Genomic DNA, 21,002 nt, shown 5'->3' on the forward strand with positions numbered 1-21,002 from the left:
TTCTAATTGAGATCACTACTTGCAAAGTTCGTAGGTATTACTCTATGCACCATTCAAGATACACAAATCATATTAGGAGCATATTTATGGCAAAGTTTGTTTAATTTTTTTCCTCAACATATTCATATGATAATACTAATATATTAATCAAAATGCCAGTAGATATGTAAAATGATAATCGACTGCAATAAATATCAATATGTCCATTTGCACAGAGATGTGTATCATTCATACTTATTTTTCTCATATCCAAAAAAGAATCATTAGTAGGTATACATAGAAAATCTATTTTTTCTTTTGCAAACTTTTATCAACTGAGTCTGGGCTGGGCTTGGGTGAATTTGATATGGGTAAAGGAGTAGAATGGGGAGAAATACATAATATTCGTCTCATTCAAATGTATTGTTTGTGTTTTCGTGGGTTAAAAAAGATTAGACTTATTCAATTAGAATCCCTGGGAAGCTCAGAAAAAATATATATATTTTTAAACATCACTATGAGTTCCTTTTTTAATGAAGTCCCTTTTTTAAGTACCACTGCACAATAGAACAGCTTACCTTAGATGTTGACACCTAGTCAATACTTCAAAAGACATCAAAACAGTCAATATTCCAAATTTTTGCAATAATTTATATAGAGTTTAATATCTATTTATTTACATTTTGATTCACTAAAACTAAAAAGGATATATTTCTAATATTAATAAATATTGACTATAAATACCAAAACTGTATTACACCAAACTTTAATTGAAGTGAAAAAATAAGTGACATTGACATCGATGTAAGAAGATAATACATTATTGCTAAAGATTTCCTTCCTTTTTTTGTGTGTGTGTTCTTGAGTTCCTAGAGACTTAGTCTGAGGTACTTATTGTAGATTCTACATGTATTCATTCAACAAATGTACTGAGTGGCCACACTTATGACATAATATGCTCCTCTCACTTCTCCAGGTATATCAACATAAGAAACAGTGACTGATTTCTGAGATTACAAGAAGTGAAAGTCTCATCACCATCAGTTATCATTCTGTGATTTTAAAATGTATGAAGCAAAACTGGCAACAAGATGAGAACCTGACTTCTGTGCTCTCATCAATATATCAGTTAGGAGATATTTTAAAATGATTGCATCATTTGGGAAGTCCACAGTTAAACCTTCTAATGTAGCTTTTGAATGAATCATATATGACATGTATAATCACCAAGAATAGGCACTTGATTCTGATATTGCTTCACTGCACGCCACCACCTAAGTCAGAGCTTCTAGAAAAATATCTTCCATAATACAAGACTCCTTCAAAAGACCAGATAAAAACAAAGTATTCTCAACAATATTTTCCAAGAAGTCAAGCAAGTCAGATTTCAAATGTGTATAATAATGCTCTGTTTATAGAGATCAAAGATATGAGGTATAGATTAGTCACAAGAAACAGCCGTCTTGAAAAACAAATCTGATTTATTCATTTAATAAACATTTATTGGCACCATACAGGTCACTGCTGTTGGGAATATAAATATGAAAAATATAAGTATAGTAGCAGAATTTCTAATAAGGAGGATGCTGTCTGGAATATGATGAGTTATAAATTCTTAAATGTATGTTAATATAGTGAAATAACCATAGTTTCTTATCATTTATTCTTTACTATGCGACTTTGGAGCTTTCTTCCCCTCAGCATGTATCTATTACTAAGATAACATTTCTTATTATTTTAAAACAATGAATATAAAATCAACATGGAATAGCAGGTCCTGACATTATCTTACTGCTACAATTGTGCTTTTACAGTTTGTACCTATTGCAATTAGCTTTGCTAACTCCTTCCAAACTCAACTGTGTAAAGATAATTATATTGCTATGTAACATCACTGGAGTTGTTTGGTCTAGATTTTGCTTGTCTAGCCCAGAAGTGTAACATCAAAAACTGGTGCCCTTAAACTATCTGCCTTTGAAGATCTTACCTTCACAGAGAATGTCAATTTTGATATAAAAGTAATACTTGATCTCCCTTTTACAAGTGAATCATCACATTAATTGTTTAACTAAACTGTTAATTTTGAAAAATAACAAAAAGTCTCTAAAGAATTAATGACAAATACATGCTAAGAACAGATTGCGAATTATACATCAAAGTTTAAAAAGGTTTCAAAAATATTCTACATAAAAATGGAAAGAGAAAAAAATCTATTATACAAGAATCTGAATGATCACACATGACAATCTATAACATACTTCTTAATATATGCTATTTGTGACTCTTATATAGATAAATATATATGATTCATGGTACAGTCCTTTGCTTAGAAAGTAAATATTCTGAATCTTTACATTTGACTGTTTAGAGAACACGTCTAAGGAGTCACACCTCATGATGTGATAGTCAACATTGGTGTCAAAAGACCAAACAATTTGGTTCAATGTAAGAGACTATTAAAGTGTTTACCTCTTCACTTACTTTCAAGTATTCTCCTTTGAAAGCCAAGTCACACTATGTCTATCCTACCTAGAAATGATCCTTCTCCAGGAACCAAGAGTACAGCATATGACTTAGAACAAGCCAATCTATATTTTTCATCCTCTCCTCCCCTCATACGGCACATGAGCTAATTCAGGTAAATAAGAGCCAAACAGACCCAATGTAGAGATTTTCGGTTGAATTACCAGAACGTGAACTTTCCTGTTTTCTCTTGCACTAGGTGCTGTAATAGTCTCAAAGCTGCCAATAGTCAATATATGAATTCTGAGAACAGATTCAGCTAGCAATGAAGGCAAATGAAGAGATGCATCCCAAAGTCATATTTGAGCCTTAAATCCTTGTAGCAAGTCAGATCTACATTTCGGGGTTTTCAATTACATAGAACAATAACTTCTTTTATACTATTTTAAATAAACTTGATTAGACAGAGACAGGATCCAAGGGACAGCCTGGATACATAGAAGGAGAAAACATTGAAATATCTTAGCAAGGCAGAGATATGATGAGATTAGCAGCATTGTAGAGATACAATGGAGGCTAGAGAAGGGAGAAAAGTGGCACAGGAAGTAGAGAAAGGGAAGTCAGGTATGGTGGGTTTCAGGTATGAAATGATGAGGGCCTGAAGGAAAGGATGGGAGGAGAGTTTGATTATAAAGCTATTAATAAGGTAGAATTGACAGGAAAATTGTGGCGTTTGATGAAATATGAACAGAAATGGAGGGGGAGAAATCAAACTCTGCTATATAAGTTTTGAGTGTGTGCAGTTTGATGTTGGTTGCCATCAGTCACTGAAATAGGAATATAGGGAAGCAGGAGAGGCTGGGAAGCAGGAGTGGGGAAGAGATCATGAACTGAGTCTTGCACTTAATGAATTTGAAATACTCATGGGATATCTAAACGGAAGTTCCAAGAGGCAGTTGGTTTTGCAGATCTGAGCTGAATGAAACTAGGAGATGTTAGAGAGATAATTTTAGCTGCCATCTGCAGACAGAAATTAGTTAAGAATTTAACAGTGCATGAAATAAATCAGAAGAAATATGAAAGAAGGGATGAGAATAAAAGTAAGGAAGTATATCTGAGCACATTAACATGAAAGACACACATAGAGGAAGAATTAACTGCCTGAAAATGAACCTGAAATGTGTCTTGAGAATTAAGATGGAAAAAATGAACAACAACAACAATAAAACAGAACAGAAATTTGTGCCATGAAAAATAAGAAAGGAGAGAGTTTCAAAGACTAAAAAGTAGTCAGCAATATTGAATAATACAGATGGGTGAAAATAAGATAAGGCTTGAAATCTTCCATTGAATTTTTAGCTAGCAGACCAGCAGTGATACTGGTATTAGGCATTTTAGCTAAGTAGTGGGGCTTGGAGCTATACTGCAATGGAAACAGTGAAACTGCTATGATAATCCACTTAATGGGTCATTGAATTTGAAGCTAAATTTCAACTTATGAATCTAATTCTTTATAGAATCAAGCTCATGAGAACCTGATCATTTCCTATACGAGACTCTCAAGAAAGAATATAACTTTCCCCATAAGAAGAATCATAACTATGCAAGACAGGAGGCAACATTGAAAGTCTCAGAAATTGTTGCTGATTTTTCCCACATGAAAAAGATAAGCACCTCTAACACAGTGAGTGGCTTCAAAAACATTCATAATTTAAAATTGATTTGACAACCAAAATTTATTTTACAAGATTTACAAGAATCTCTTTGATATGACCGAAAAAGAAAAAAGAGAAAGAAAAAACCACCCTAAACATATTCTTTGCATGAGTGCTGTGCTTTATCCAAAAATCTTATTTCTATTTTGTTCCTTGTTAAATTCCTACCCTGTGACTTGCTGAAAAGCTGCAGGAGAAAGAATTTCCTGATGAGATGTGTAACAGCTTATTCCTTCCTCCTGCTATGTCTTCAACATCCATGTTCAACACTAAATTGCACAACAGCAGAAATGTGTGATAGTAAGCCTGGCCTCAAGCACATGTGTATGTGTGTGTGTGTGTGTGTGTGAGTGTGTGTGCGCTTTAAGCAAAAGATAGAGGCTTGAAGTGACTTAATAGCTGCAAATATAATTCACTGACAAGGACTTAACATATACTTAATACTTTCAAAACCAAATCTTTCCCAACAAGCAATGATTATAATCACCATTTTACAGAGCGCAATTGATTACTTCTGGTATCTTGTCATCAAGAAAGGATATTCAATGAACATTTTAATTTTTAGATTCCATGTTTAAATGCAACTGTTTACAAATCTATCATTCCACAAAACACCTTTTCTTAACTTAATTTTGAAGTGTAAATTTGAGATATTAAGACGTAAATTGATCAAAAGCAATTATCCGTTATCCTTCACAAACTCTGCTCACTATAGGAATTAAAAGAATTCTTAAACCACAAGGACAAAGAAGTGGCAAAAGCAAGTGTGTGATTTCAATAAATTTGTTGAAGTTTGAAAGTGGGTGGAATACCAGTAACTTATTTAGCTGAGTTCAGAAAATTTCATTGCAAAACGCAAAAGTGGGGAGATAGTGATAATATCAAACACTCGGTTGACTGTGCATAACATATGAGAAACTTAGTAAATGGAAGTACCAGAAGAAAAGGCTAGCATTGTGGTGTCAGCAGAGATACCTTAAACAAGGGTGTTGGTTAAGTTACCAGGATCCCCCTCTAAGTGCTGAGCATCTTTCCCCAAACCTTCCCCTGCGCTAGCTTAGAGTTTTTTCTTAAGACATTGTCACAGAGCCCCAGATTTCGAGTCATCAAACACAAAGCCACCTTTTTGCTTGAATACATCACAGTAAAGTTCACCTGTTGAAAAGCCACGTACATACACAGAGGACTGCCAAAGAGTGTTTCAGTGCCTTGCCACTAGTGACACAGGCACACATCTGTTCAAAACAATCCATTTCCCTCTTCTGTCTGGGTAAGCATCAAGATTATGTCTCAACATTCCTGCAGTTAAAAGTGGCCATGGAACTGAGTTCTAGGGAAAGGTATGTGAGAGGAAGTCACATGTGCCTCATTCAGCCCAGTCTTGACCCATAACCCCTCCCTTGCATGCCTCTTCTTGTTTTCCACAGAAGGTTGTCTGGATGACAAACCCTCAGAGAAAATTTGGAAGCCACATGTAGAAGACTCCAACATCCTGTTGATATGCAAACCACCTGGAGATAGTTACATGAACATAATATAAATGTGGAAAAATTACATGTGAGGGTGCATTTGTTTCCATGGCCTACATACCCTAACTAACACCTTCTTGAAAAGGAGGAAAGAGGCACGAATAAGCAATCAATCAATCGCTTTGAAGAAAACCTGGGACCTGAAAAAGGGAAAACAAGGCAACACACATAATGAAAGGTGCAGATGAGAGAGGAAATAATACAGAGGGAGAAAAATAACATCCCATTAATAAATAAATAAACATAACTATAATTAATAGCCTCAAAAAGGTAAGAGAGAATGCTCATAAAAAATAAAATGAGGTAACTGGAAACAAAGAGGAGCTCTTGAAAGTGTAAAATATTAAAACAAACACTCAAAAATAACGACAATAACAATGACCAAAATATTTCCAGGCCAGTTATCTTCCAGTCAATAACATAGCACCTGAACTGCTTGTCATGGTCACTAATGACCTCCAATTGTTACAACCAATGTTTATTTCTCAGTTCTTATCTTCCTGGAACCATCAATGCCCTTTAATACATAGATCCTTCTAAGCTTTGTAGGGCCCCAAAGCTCAACCCTCAGACCTCTTTTCTTCACATGTATATCCAGTGCCAACCTCTCCTCTGAGCTCTAAACGTACAGAGTCATCTAATTTGTATACACTATAGTCATCTCAAACACAACAGTCATCTCAAACACAACATGTTCAAACCTCAAATCTTGATTTGCCTTTCCAAACATATTTCAGGCTTCCTCATCTCAGTAACTCCAAAAACCTTGGAGCCGTCCAAGAAAATTCTGCTCTTTCTTTGACATCCCACATTCAAGCCAGCAATACATTATGTTGATTCTGTCTTTACAATCTATCCAGAATGAAATTATTTCTGACCACCTGCATTGTTAATACTTTAGTCTGAGCCACCATTTTCTCTTGCCTGGATTATTGCTTTGGCCCCTTAATTCTTTGCTTCTGCTCTCATCTGCCTGTAGGCTGTTTCCACAGAGCCTCCTCGGGCAGATATATTGAATGGCTTCAACATGATAGTGAGCCCTCTGGGTTTCCTTATTTGGTCCCATATCTCCTTGACAAGCCTCCAACAAGGAATGGCCAACATACAAAGAACCAAAAAGCTCCAAGAAAAGTCTCTCCCTCCTAGCTAAAGGACTGGGAAAAGGCTGGCCTGATACAACAGACAAAATTTTTGGCAATCCCTGCCCTACTTCAGCCTAACACCAAAGGGAAAACTGCACTTCTTCCTTACCACCAGGTGTTTCAGCAGGGTCAAGTAGGAAGTTGAGTTTCTACTACCGACAACCCTGACCCTCCCCAGAGAAGCAGGTAGCCACAATCCAATTTCCCTACCAAGGTAGTGGTGATGGTTAATTTTATGCATTAACTGGACCATGGAGTACTCAGATATTTGGTCAAACGTTATTCTGAGGTTGTATATAAGGGTGTTTCAGGAAGAGATTAACATTTGAATTTGTAAACTGAGTAGATTGCTCTCCCTAATGTGGGTCAGCCTCATTCAATTTGTTGAAGGGCTGAATAGAACAAAAAGGATGAAAAAGGGAGAATTTGTTCTCTCTGCCTGACTCCTTTCAAGCTGGGACATTGGTTTTCTCTTGCCTTTGGATTGAGACTGGAACTGGAACTTACATCATTGGGTCTCCAAGTCTCTAACTTGTTGACTACAGATCTTGGAACTTCTCAGCCTCCATAATCAGCTGAGCTAATTCCTTATAATAATCTCTTTATATATATAAATGTCTCTCTCTCAATAGGAGATACATATATCTTCTATTGGTTCTACTTCTCTGGAGAACCTTGATTAACACAGCACTGTTTGCCAGGCTCAGTCCTGGTAGAATCTTCCATTCACAACCAGACAGAAGCAGGAGGAGCTCTGATTCCCCAACTCCCACCCCCTGCACGCTGTAAGACGGATCCTTCACTGCTCAGCCAGGTGAGCCTCCACTCACCTGTCCAACCGAGAATCAGGCAGATTTCATTAGGGAGGCAGTGCAAGGCTGAGCTTGTTAGCTGTAGACTTCATGCTCCCCTGACCCACTGTCAGTGCAGCTCAGTGGAGCTGAGTTTCCACCCCAACCCTACGGTAACAAAGCAGTGTGACTTGGCCATCTACTCCCCCCGCCACCTGCTGTGACTGCAGAGTCTCAGTGAGAAATTGATCTTACATCCCACTCAGAGGCCATGAGGCAGTAGAAGTCTGTGTTCCAATATTACCGAAAGGAGGGCTGCCATTTTGGGAAAACAATGGAATTGAGACACCAGTATTCCTGAAGACTTGGGAAAATTAATTGACTAGAATGATCTGTGGAATGGCTTGCAAAAAAAGTTAAAGACAGATATTCAGAAAAGTAAGAACAAAAAGCCATATGTTCATGATGGAAAAACAAAAATTGGAAAATAAAGTAACAGCCTATTTTGGGGATAGCATCAGCATATTAAAGTAACTAGAATTTATGATATATTACTGTATTGGGAACTTGGGATAGGAGAAAAAAGGTGGTGATGGCATAAAGCAGCCAAATGTTTAAATACTGTAATAGGAAATAAATAGTGCTTTGAATCAATAAATCAAAAGATAGCATCATAAGCATATCATTTAGAAATATAGATATAAATAAACACCCCAAAGAAGCATTGAACAAAGTTGTTTATGGGCACTTAACTAGAGAAGTAGGAAATTGTATATTTAATTATACACATAATTTGATTTTTTAACCATTCACACCCACTGCTTTGGTTAAAATAAACATGAGCTCTAAGAAATTTCTTTGATTTGTGTATGTGTATATAAATATATATATACATGCACATATGTATGTATGTATGTATGTGTGCGTGTATGAAAAAGTAATCTACATCCTAATGGCCACTGTTTACTAAATATTTATTATCCTCCATAAATACTAGAAATGCTCCTTGCTTTAGCATTTTCTCACTCAAGCAATATTTTCCATTGAAGATGCCATCATTTGAATAAATTATTTGCAACTATAATAAAGTTAAGCCTTATTATCCGAAGCTCTGTTGAATTTTATTCTATTCTAAACCCTGATTTATGAATACAAAACAAGAGTTCATATAATCTATGCTATTTAGAACTCAGTGTTTCCTGAGTGAAAATTTCTCAATAAACCTTGTAAAGATGCCTAAAATTTTTGCTGTCATTTTCTGTAAACTATTGGCACACCACTGTAACAATAGCTAATGTTCCAAAACAGAGCACTCTATGCCATGCTCATAGCATCAGATAGAAAGTAAGGTTGTTTAACAGACTGTCAACACCTTTTAGATGAAGAGACTCATGCAGAGATATTCAGAAATCAAATTAATCAGGGAGGGAAAATCTTTTCTATATCATCTGCCTTGCAGAGGTTAAATGGATGCCATAGTTAAAAGCACCGTGAATAATTTCTGGCACCCAGTAGGCACTCAAAATTTATTCTTTTCTTCATTCATTTATCAAACAAATTCAACAGTACATCGAAGAAAACAAAGAAAAAGCATTCAAATCAAACTCTTGCACACATTCTTAGACTGCTTTCCTACAAATATAGCTGTGTATATGGAATATACTAGTAAAGAAGCTCAGTATTTAAAAATTCCAGAATAAAAGAAAAGTTCAAACAAAAGAAGACATAAAACTGAAATTGAAATTTTGAGCCCTTCAATTATTTTCTGGCAAAGTGCTTTCTTTTCTCATAATCTACCTTACAGCTAGGAATAACTTTAGTGCTTTTATAATGTACATTTTCGTTTATAAACCATACACATTGTTTTTTATGCTCCTTCTTCCCATCTCCTCTGGGAACTCAGGAAAGTTAGTCCATATTTATCTCAGTTTTACAAAATCCTCTGTCTCATTTGTCAGTTTTATAGCTTTTTTTTTAATGTACTTGTCCACTTCTTTGTCCTTCGTTCATTTTCACTCTTCCTACTACACACTCACTTCCTCCAAATTCCTACCACCTCTCTCTTCTACAAATAGTCCCTGTATTAAATAAAGAAATAAATAAAAATGACCAAAAGTCATCAGGAGGACAAGACAAATGTTCACGGTCAAAACCATTGTTTTAATTGTTCTTGAGGAAGTAGGATGGACTGCAGGGAGACTGCCACAGCAATTCTGCAAATCAGTCCCACCATTCTCCTCTAAGCAGACAGGGGGAAACTGGCTATTTTATTGTAGTGTTTCCTATTAAAATACCAAAACATCATCTCAGCTTCTCCTTACTCAATGGAAACTAATATTGAGAGCAAATATGCCTTCATTGATTAAATATCGAGTACTTACTAAATTCTGGACACTGAGCCAGTTAGTGGAACTACTAAAACACATTGTGCAAAGCCTCAGATGAAATATGCTCTTTCATTTAATTCATAGAGCAAGATGATGAGGTAGAAAATAATATCTGACTTTTGCCGGTGAGGCTACTGTAGCTTATTGATATTCAATTATTTACTATATTGCATGTGCAATAAGAGGTGAGACAAGGAATTGACTCTCTCGGAATTCTACCTAAATGATGATGTTGATGATAAATATCAACCTCTATTTACTGAGACATTCTTTTGTTCCCAGTCCTGTGCTTTGGTCCTTTACATATGTGAATCATATGCTTTTGTCAACCTTTACAGAAATCAGGGCTGAGAGGTTAGATAACAAGCTCGTCACTAGAAGCGGACTGGAGCAGAAGTGAAGCTCAGTTCCGTCTGCTCCCCTCACTCTTCTCTCACACACTTTCTATCTCATTTCTCCATCTCTGGATCACAGGCTCTCCCCTCTGTCTTTCTACCTGTTTTTCTGTCTTGCTGTTTTGTCTGTCAGTCTGTCTCTGTCTGTCTGTCTCAATCTCCCTTTCTGTCTCTGTCTTCAGATTTTTTGGCTCTACTCCCCTTGCCCTATCTTTTTCTTTTTTAACCACTTGTCTTTCTGCCAGTATGTCTGTCTATTTTCTGCCCATTTCTCTCTGTCTGACTCTCTGTCTTGCTCCTTTTCTCTCTCTCTAACTGTACCTCTCTCTTTCTCCACCTCTTACTTTCTGTCCTTTCCTCACTCTGTATCTCAGTTTCTCTCTCTGCCTCTTCTTTTTAAGCCCATCTTTCACTCTGTGTCTCTAACTTCCTTATGTCTGTTTTTATGAGTCTGTTTTTCTTGTTCTTCATGTGGCTATCTCTGTGTTTCTCTTTGAGTGTATATCTCTGGGAGTATCTCTCTTCTAAAGAAATAACCTCTCATCCAGTTTTAATGAACCTTCTCCGGATTCCAGTGCAGTGCCGCAAAGTTGAAGACATCGGTCCCTTAGATGATAAAGCAAAAAGGAAAGTCACTGTCCTTGGATAAACAATTTGCATTTCCATAAGGATTCAGTGATGCAGAATCAGAAAAGGCTCATTCTGACACCTCCATGAAAACAACAGGGAGAGCATTCATTAACTGGGCTCCCGTTTGAATGATGCACTTCATTGCACACAGCACTGTCCTCCCCTGTTCAGGAAACAGTGCCTAATTCTATCTGAAACCCGCCCTTTCACTAGGCATTAGAATGAATGACTTCTCAAAGTGATAGCAACTACACATCTGCCATGGCCTAAGAATGCTTACACTCTAAAAGCCATTAAGAAAGTTACACCTCCTGTCAATTTCTTATCCATCAAAGAGCACAATAAACAAGCTTTGAACTTTTCTATTTACCAGTCTGAAGGAAAGAAATGCTTTATTTTCTTTTGTTTCTTGAAGTAATAACTGCTTTTGCCTTTTACATTTATAGTTTCAATAGCAATGATCTGATATGTAAGGTTGAATGCAACTTTTAAACAACTTGTGAGATAAAAGGAAATTTGTCCATCACAGTACTCAGGTAGAAACTTTTACTCTTGAGGGTGGAAATTATCTTGTTGTTGCTATGGTTTGTTGAGAGAAAGACACACACATATGATCACCTTGAGAAGTAATTGCTAGAAGATTAGAATGGTTAATTATACTTTATTTAGCAATTTCCAGGTTTCTTCTTCACTACCTTGGCTGATCCTTACAAAAACTCTCATAGGCTGAGTTTTATAGATGTGCACACTGAGGCAAAAATGTTGGGAATGTGTCGTGCCTTATACAAGGAAAATAACTGTCATCTTTGTACCAAAATCTGAGGTTTCTATGCTCTTTATACCAATTAATAAATTGCGTGTGTGTGTGTGTGCGTGTGTATCTTTTTCATTAGTGTGTGAGTTATTTGCAGGCTGAGACCAAGTCACACTGATCTTCATAGTCCTGCAAATCTGGCAGTTTGGTTTATGCATCACAGGTGGAGTCTACCTGAAGGCCATACTATTCATACTCACATTCAAAATTACTTCCTCAGCGCCCTCCCCAAGCATATGTGCAAGGAAGTAACAGTTGCATTTGAAATTTCTGTGTATATTTTTTCATTCTCTGGTTCTGTGACCATTTCAATCTAAATGGCTCCAGTATTCAATTTAAATGAAAGTTACATATTAATTCTGTTTCTGATTGCTTTGAACTTTTGGAATTTATACAAGATTCTACCAGGAGAACATAATCTTGCAGTAAATTACTCACAGTAGCTCTTTTTTCTCACTTGAAATTGGCTATGAGCACTAATGAATTCCCACAGTTTCTTCCAATATCTCCTTATGCAACCAGTGATATTTGAGCATGAAAATAATACATGAAGCCTCATATGTCATCATTAGTTTTGAATCTACAGTCTGCCATATTATAAAGTAGTAACAAATAAAAAGCCCATTACAAAACATATCTACATCAAGCCAAATTTTACTTGAGAGTAGCAAAAACAGTTTTGGAAAGTCACTCCTGTCAAACAAAACTATGTTTTCAATATTATAATTGTATAGCCTTCCATAAGCATGCATGTGGAAGCCATAGAGACACAGAATGAGAAAATAGTTCAAAGATACCCATGATCCCAATGGTAAGAACAAGTCTTTTAAAAAAGTGAAAAAAGAAAAAAACGAAACGAGGGTGACCAAAATCTACTCTTAACATAGAGTCCCAAGAAATTTTAAACTTTTAGATGATAAACATTCCCACTCCGTTTAAAAGTAATGTGGTCTCTTGGTTGAGATTATTATTTCTGCCAGCTTGAATTTACTCACAGGTTGGGATCCTGAGTAAAACTTAAAACCATATATTTCTCCCCAGTGTTGAAGCTACAATGAAATGTAAATGTATACAGGGGGCTTTTGTGCTAGAAGAAAGTTGAGATAACAGCTGGTTTATGAGAGAAGCTTTGTATTATTTTACACTATGTAAGTAGAAATAAGAGTTCCTGTTGTCTGAAATTATACCTGCACATTTACAACAAAGGGGAGTACACACATACACTCTTAAAAAATATTCACATTTAGGGGATTACTTTATTATTATTTTTGGTTTTACTTTTTACTATCATTGTAAAGGCTCATTATTTATTCAGGAAGCAAAAGCCCACACGATGAAGTGATTATGGAAGGGAATCATTAATTACTCAACACACATTTGCTTGACACAGATTTGGTGATCAAAGAAAAATAGTGATTTCTTTTGACAAGAAAAGTAATAATTACCTTCTGCATTTAACTTCAAACTTAGGCTAAGGATCAAAATCCTGGGGAATTTTTGCAAATGGCTTCAGTTTATGTCTCTCTGTCCATTAAAATTGCATGATAAAAAGACAAAATGCATACTACGCAAAATTTAAATGTGGAAAGACCAAAGAACAAAGTTTGTAATGGATATTTAACTTGAACTCTGAGTTCTTTTTCTCTTAGATTTATTACTAGTGTTTTTTGAAAACTACTTTTATAGTTCAGACACTCATTAAGTTCATCAACTAATATTATTAATGGATATATTATAATTTTTAAAATCTCTCAGAAAATGAGAGGTTTTATTCAAATCTCTTCCAAAAGAATACTCGAATTTTTACCCCATAATAATGTAGACAAGTAGCAAACAGTAATATGGCACACACTCTGATCTGTTCAGGTCTCCTAATGGTTAATGTTTAGGGGTCATTTTTGTGGCAAAGCGACGGGGATTCACACTCCCTGCTCAGCGCATCATTGCAACAGCTGAGAGGTGACTCCACTCAATGCAACTGAGCACACATTCAATTGCAGTTTTATTTCATAGGATAATGAGTCTACAGCCAAGGAGATCAAGTTGCTGAAATTTGAAGACTCGCATGTACAGATAAATGCACTGACTCACACTTAGCCGCAACTAAAGAAAACTAAAGAAACTGAAAGGAGAACCAATTCGCAGTGAAAAATAAGTTCATACGAGCATAAATAAAAAGCTTCGAACTTGCTGTGAAAACTACAGGAAGCATTCCATGCTTAAAATACGCTTCTTTTACAAACTATTTGTTTCTCTGATGTTAAGCAACACAATAACTCTACCCCTTAAGTATTTGGTTACTAGATTTGACAATTAGCTCTATTTGTGAAAGCAAATGAGTACTGACTTGGAGTTAACCTTACATGAAGCTGTCATATTATACTCTAGTTAACAATGGTTCTCTGCATACATGCTACAACTCCATCACATTGATGACCATCTGTGCATTAGAGAAACACAGAGTACCGGCAGACTGGGCCTGAAACTTGTCACTTAGGGTCCACCTTCCCTAGAACTACCAAAGTATGTTTTTAAAGTAGAGGCCACATCACAAAGCAGGAAAGCTGTTAGTATATCTAGTATTAATTTTGTATTAAAAGGATAAAGTCCACCTGGATTGGAATTCTAAATGCTTAATGATCCCAGATGATTTCATAAAGGAGGAGATATTCTAATACACTAAAACATCTGTAATGAAAACATCAGAACACTCTATAACAAAACACAAAACGTAATACTGTTAATTATGAGCAGAGTTAGACACTTTAACTTACCCACTAACTATAACCTCTAGCAACTACCACACACAAAACAAAACATCACACATGTGTGATTTGCACACACAAAAACATAACATAGCTTGTGAACCCTGATGCCTTTTTTTCTATATTTTGTCAAGGAGAAAGAAGCAAAGAAAGTGGTTGCAAATTAACACTTTTAAAAGATGACAAACAATACAGAATCATAATTCAAAAGCATGTGTCTTTCTAGATAACACATTGACATCTCAACAAAATTCCAGTACCACACAGCAATCAGGACGACTGAGAGGACAAGGACTTGCGTTTGTTCCTCCAGCAGATAATTACTTGTACATCATTCCTACTCTTTTCTTTGAACAAGCATGACAGAAAGTGATATCATGACAGAGACCCATCGTACCGAAACAAACTCTTAACTTTCTCCATACTTCCCTGCCGCCTTCAATTTGAAAGATTAAGAAAAGGGAAGAGAAAAAGAAAAAGAACTTACTTGCCAGTTCAAAGTTTCATCTTTAGCCCATGTAAGATTATGCAGCAAGTTTTCTTGCCAAGACTGCCTCCTGCACATCCCTTTCAAAACAACTAATGTTCATCATCTGGGTCCAAGACGATTCGTTCGCACATTACTCTTCTCGTTTCTGTGAGGCATTCATATCCAGTCTCGCATCAAGAAAATGCTACTAGAGAAAAACAAAACACCTCAACATATTCAACCAGGAGGCATAGTATCTTTCTCTCCGTTCTGAAAGGTATGCCAACTGCCTTAGTTACCACAAGCAACTAACTCTGAGCTGCTAGCAGGAATCTGTCTGCCCTCTATCTGTGGCTGTTAGCTCAGCTCGTTGATTCACTGGCAGTGAAGCAACAGCAATTAGCTGTCCTGCTGCTCACAGCGCACACACAGGAGAGAGCTCAGGGCGCTAAACCACTCAGTGACTGGTGAGCTCTTCGCACCAATTAGGAGCATGTGCTACAGCCCAAAAGACAAATGGATGCCCCACGGATCATCAGTGTTGGCTGCTTTATTGTACTGTGTCCTGTCAGCCTGTGTGGTGATTCTCTGTTCTCTTTTGTGTGGTTGTTTTTACTGTTTACCTCATCAGTACTAAGAAGTTTAGCAGCTTACATTCAATGACAATATTATTGACAAGCCAAAATAATCTCTTAAGCTCCTTTCATCATTCATTCCCTCTCTCTCTCTTTAAATTCACCCTCTTAGATCAATCCCTCCACATCGCCACATCTTTTGAGCATAGGGAAACTTCACACATTCTATAGAAGCTAATAATAGACTTTTTAGGTTTTTATAGGCACATATGACTTATATAAGGATGTTAAGGAGAAACATACTATAAAAAAGAGCATATTTCTTCAATACTGTGATATATGAGATGCCCACAATAAAATTTCGAAAACGAGCATGTAAACTTATGACCAAAAAACAGTTATTCAGTTGTCTAAATCAGCTTATACATTTCTTAAGGAATCTACCATGCCTAGGATTTAAGCAAGTTCATACCAAATTTTGCCCACGTGTTCATCTGAGCCTCTAAGAAGGAAGAATCTAAAAACGCAAGCAATATCAGACTGTATGATAGCAGTGGTGTGACACAGCAAAGATTCTGAGGTTAAGAGTACAGACAAAATCCCCACAGCATGTGTTTTCTTCATGGGCAAAGTGGATTATTTATCATTATGATACATTCACCCTATTTAAGAAAAAACAATAGCACACAATGCCTCTAGAGTGTTGCCATATTTGTACACATACATTTGCAGAGAGGAACATCTCATTTAACACAAAGTTCACTTATCTTGCAAGTTCAGTTTTTCAGAGGAGAGGGAAAAACCTTGAAGAACGTGGAAATAAGGTGGGGTCAGCCAAATGTGTCATAAGCATCAAGCAGTAAAACGTGTGTGGGCAAACAGTAGAAAAATCATAGGTGGACCCCCCCCACCCCCAGGTCCCTCAGGCAGAGCCTCATGCTCTTACTTTTTCGTACAAGTCAAACAACGTAAATCATTTGCTTCCTTCAGAACACAGAAGATTGGGGCACAGTGGTGCGGACTTGTAAGAGACAGACACAGTTTATAGTTGTACGAATTGATGTTTTAAAAGTTTACAAATTGATGCTTTCCTGAATACGCCTTTATCAATAATGTTTAAACAGAGTTGTGAATATTACGTTTGGGAAGACTTTTTTCACTTCAGTGAAACATCACGTATGTGAAACAATCCATACATCAATATTGGTTAAATAAAGCAGCTGGCATTACAAAGACTGTTCCAGTAACAATAAGAATTATTAAAAGCAGTTTTTCTTAATAAAGTCAGTTAATATAATAAAAGTAGTTTTATTAAGAAACATCATCCCTGGCGATGTTCAATTATAACTTTGATGACACAATAGACAGATAGCTGGAATACAGAAAATGTCATCTTTTCCTCACCTCCTACAAGGAATTAGATCATTACTGATTGAACTCTTACACATAACAATAGCTGATTTTCCTTTTTTTTAAATCACCATGTTTAGATTTAGGAAAAATATATTTAATAAGATGCAAAACATGCACTAATTATCCTGCACTATAGGATGAGTATAGGCAAATTTTAGGGAATCAACTTAAAAGCCACAAAAAGCAAAAGGGAAAACGTCACTGAAAAATCCACTACCTTGAGATAAATTCTGTTAACAATATGATGTATAATATCCTAGACTTCTCTAAAGCTCTCTTTCTCTCTCTTTTACATACACATTTTGAGGCCAAACTGAATCCTGCTCTTTGCACTACATTTTAACTTCCTTTTTTCTTTTAACAAAATATCATGGACATTCTGTTTGTCAATAAATCTATATTTAAATGTTCATTATTAATGATATTTAATTATATGTACATATATAATTTATTTAACAAAACGCATTTTGACATTTAGGTAATTTCTAATTTTAATATATTTGTAGAACTACTTTTCATTCTATTTTGAATATCATTAGCAGAATTCTCTAGGAATGGAAATGACTGGTCCAAGAGAGTTGTTCCTACATTATTATCAAGTGAATTCTTATAGATGGCACAATGATTTTTGTATGTATCTTAGTATCCCTAATCCTTTAAGTTCCATGAGAGCAGGGATTTGTTTAACTTATCTTTGTATGCCTTAGTGACTCTAGCCAAGAGCCTCACATATATAGTAAATATTTAACGAATTTAATTATTCTATTCACAAAGTACATACCTAAAACTCCAATATCTTGCTTGCCTAATATGCCCTTAAAATAAATTATTTGAAACACTATAAAATGGTCCTTCCATAGTAAAGAATATGAGACTTCCCCTCTCCTTACCAATACATAAAAGAGTGGTGGAGCTCCTGGTGCACAGAAAATGGAGGAGACAGATTTTAATGGAGCAGAAACAACAATCCGGGACAAGCAAGAGAAGACCAGACAGAGAGAACAAGAAAGTCTGTGAAAGTGAGAGACATACATGGGAACAAGAACCATTATGTATTAGGTACCTCTTACTATTACGAGAATTCATAAAGAACAAAGGAAATACTTGTGCTATATATGTATAGAATGTATTCTCACAGTTGAACTGTGATTTAGGATGAACCTCAGGTTTGGAACACAGCAATAGAAATATGAAAGTAATTCAAAAGGGAGGATTCCAGCAAAGTGGAATGAGTGGCACCATGCTGTGCCAAGAACATGCATCAGAGAGGCTGGGAGCTGTGAAGAGTTAGGAACTGGACGTGGATTTGATTTCTGGCTTCGCCTCTTCTAGTTAGCTAGTAACAAGGGCAAGTAGCCTGACTTATTTAAGTCTCAGTCAGGCTCCTTATTTACAGTGAGCAAAACAAATCAGAGAATTGAAAAAGCTGTCTAATTTCATTGAGAGAGCTTGCTATTATCTAAACACATTATGCTTTCTCATGCTTCTGTGAATATGTCTATAATTTGGGAAACACATCAGCATCACATGAAAGAGTGTCAGGGCTGAGCTCTCATGGTTGTATGACCTTGACCTAAATCCTTAATCTCTCTAAGCCTCTGATTTTTAACCTGGATACTAAAGTAGTAACAATACATACCCCAAAGGCTTTTTCACGTATTTAAATGTGATATATTTTGCAGATACTTACAATAGTAAATGGAATATTGTGTATATTTGGGAATTTTTAGGTATTAATATTATCATTTTAACATAAACTTTGTTATGATTAGACTATAGGTGCAGACAAGAAAAAGCCAATATAAGAGTGGCAAGTTCCAGATAAAGCCAACCCTTGTAAGGCAATGCTCTAAAGTTGAGTTTTTATCATGTAGACAGAAGGGACTCACTATAGAATTTCAGGAAAGGGAGTCCTGTGATCAGTTATGTCACATGTTCTAAGTTTTATTTGCCTAAGGGTCATGGTGTGATTGTTAAAATGCAGATTCCTGGAGACACTCTGAATCAAAAGCTCTGGAGTGAGCCAAGGAGTGTTGAAGCTAAGTCTATGCCCATTCACTGTACACAGTAGAGCAGTGAGATCCGTGGTCACAGCTCCAGCTCTTAAAGTTCACAGTGATGCTACACCATGTCGTGGTTAAGCACTAGTATTTTGGAGCTGACCATGAGAATTGGAAACTCCATCCTGACATTGACCAGCCTGTTGACCTACACCAATTTGCTTGATTTCTAAGCTTCAATTTTCTCATATGAAAAATACAGATGGAATTAGTGTTTTCAAATTACATAGAATGTTTGTATAAGGCATTATTTCACAGCATGTCTGGCATATATTGTATGCATATAAAGCATATAGGAAGAATTCTATAAATGTTAATTATATAGTGATGATCTCTTTCATGGGAACAGGAGAAAGAGAAAAGCTTTAAAAGTTAAAGAAACTTGGGGGGCTGGCCCCGTGGCCGAGTGGTTAAGTTCGCGCGCTCCGCTGCAGGCGGCCCAGTGTTTCGTTGGTTCGAATCCTGGGCGCGGACATGGCACTGCTCATCAGACCACGCTGAGGCAGCGTCCCACATGCCACAACTAGAAGAACCCACAACGAAGAATACACAACTATGTACCGGGGGGCTTTGGGGAGAAAAAGGAAAAAATAAAATCTTAAAAAAAAAAAAAGTTAAAGAAACTTGGGTTTGAATCCTGGTTTGAGACACTTAACTTCCTGAGCTTCCATTTTACTACCTTTAACCGTGGTCATGGGTAAAGTTGCCTGGGAAGGAGTCAACTGGGGCTGAAGTCCAATGTACTCAGCTCATGAGTCCATGTGTTCCGGCTTGCGGCTGTGTCTGTCCAGAGGAAGAGGCATCTTTTTCTTCCCACAAAGGCAATGTTGTGCTACCCACAGTCCACATCTACCCAAAGATGTCTTTTTCCAAATCTCATGGTGGTATAAGTGGGCTAGATAGCTTGTCTGTAATAGAGTGCTCTCTTACATGGGATAAGATGTATAAACTGCATAGCACAAAGTCTGACAAAGACATTCTTTAAAGCGTAGTAGTCAATCACATATACATGAAATTAGGTTTAGTTTATGAAAGAAGAAATGGTTATATTAGAAGCTTTAAAAAGATTTTAAACTTTGAAAACACTTTTCTATTTAAAAACATTTAAACATTGAAGATTAGAATTTCATTTAGTTTAGAAAATGAAAAAAGTGATATATACAGTTAAAAAATGAATCATCAAATATAAAGTCAATCAACAATGGAGAGGTAGGTATGTAAATTACATTATAAGTCTTTAAGGATTGTTATGCAGCCTTAAGCTATTCAAAAAATCTATGAAAAACGTGGAGAAATAAAATAAAATGTAAAACTTTTAAAGCTGAAGAAAAATGGTATTCATTCTTTCTTAAAGACTTCGTGCCACTGTGCACACATACACATGTACTGGCAATATCATGTTGAATATAAATTTGCTGGTTATCATTGAAGAGATTGTGGTGAATTTTTTCCTCCAATGTCTCTTTTAATGAATTTTTATTTCTTAAATTCCTTTTAGCACCTCTTCCTCGCAGTCACTTTTGCTTCCATAGATAATCATTTGTATATGTTACATGTATTTTTGTTTGTGTTAGTACAAAATGTATATTTTGTGTTATTCTAAAAATTCATTAGCATTTGGTGAGAATTTTTCATAAAAATGAATTTTACACATTTTACAGAGCAATAAAATAGAAAAACATACTGCTCCAGCTGTATGTCGTAAATTGGCCACATCCTACATACAGCTGTGAAGATTACCATGAACTTTTGCATTCATGCCAGTTCATCGGTGCACTGGTATTTAATGAAAAATAAAAAGCAAATATCTGGTCAATTTTATTTTCTGTATTTAAAGTTTTGGAATCTTGGGCTGTTTTAACTGTAGATTTACAT

The 21,002-nt window shown here is 36.0% G+C and overlaps 1 protein-coding gene across 3 annotated transcripts in view; it reads right to left on the reverse strand.

Annotated features, from left to right (window-relative positions):
• Positions 1-21,002, reverse strand: part of PCDH15 (protocadherin related 15) — a 952,630-nt gene that overhangs the window by 850,749 nt on the left and 80,879 nt on the right. The window contains exon 1 of one of the 3 annotated variants that reach the window (XM_070262649.1): positions 15,098-15,236. The exons of 1 other annotated variant lie outside the window; for it this stretch is intronic. The gene's annotated coding sequence lies outside the window, so the exon portion shown is untranslated. Of the gene's footprint in view, positions 1-15,097; positions 15,460-21,002 lie in introns of those variants that run through there. One more of the 3 variants, XM_070262642.1, reaches the window with a different exon arrangement.

The sequence above is a fragment of the Equus caballus genome, chromosome 1, assembly GCF_041296265.1.
Source record: "Equus caballus isolate H_3958 breed thoroughbred chromosome 1, TB-T2T, whole genome shotgun sequence".
NCBI classification, from domain to species: domain Eukaryota; kingdom Metazoa; phylum Chordata; class Mammalia; order Perissodactyla; family Equidae; genus Equus; species Equus caballus.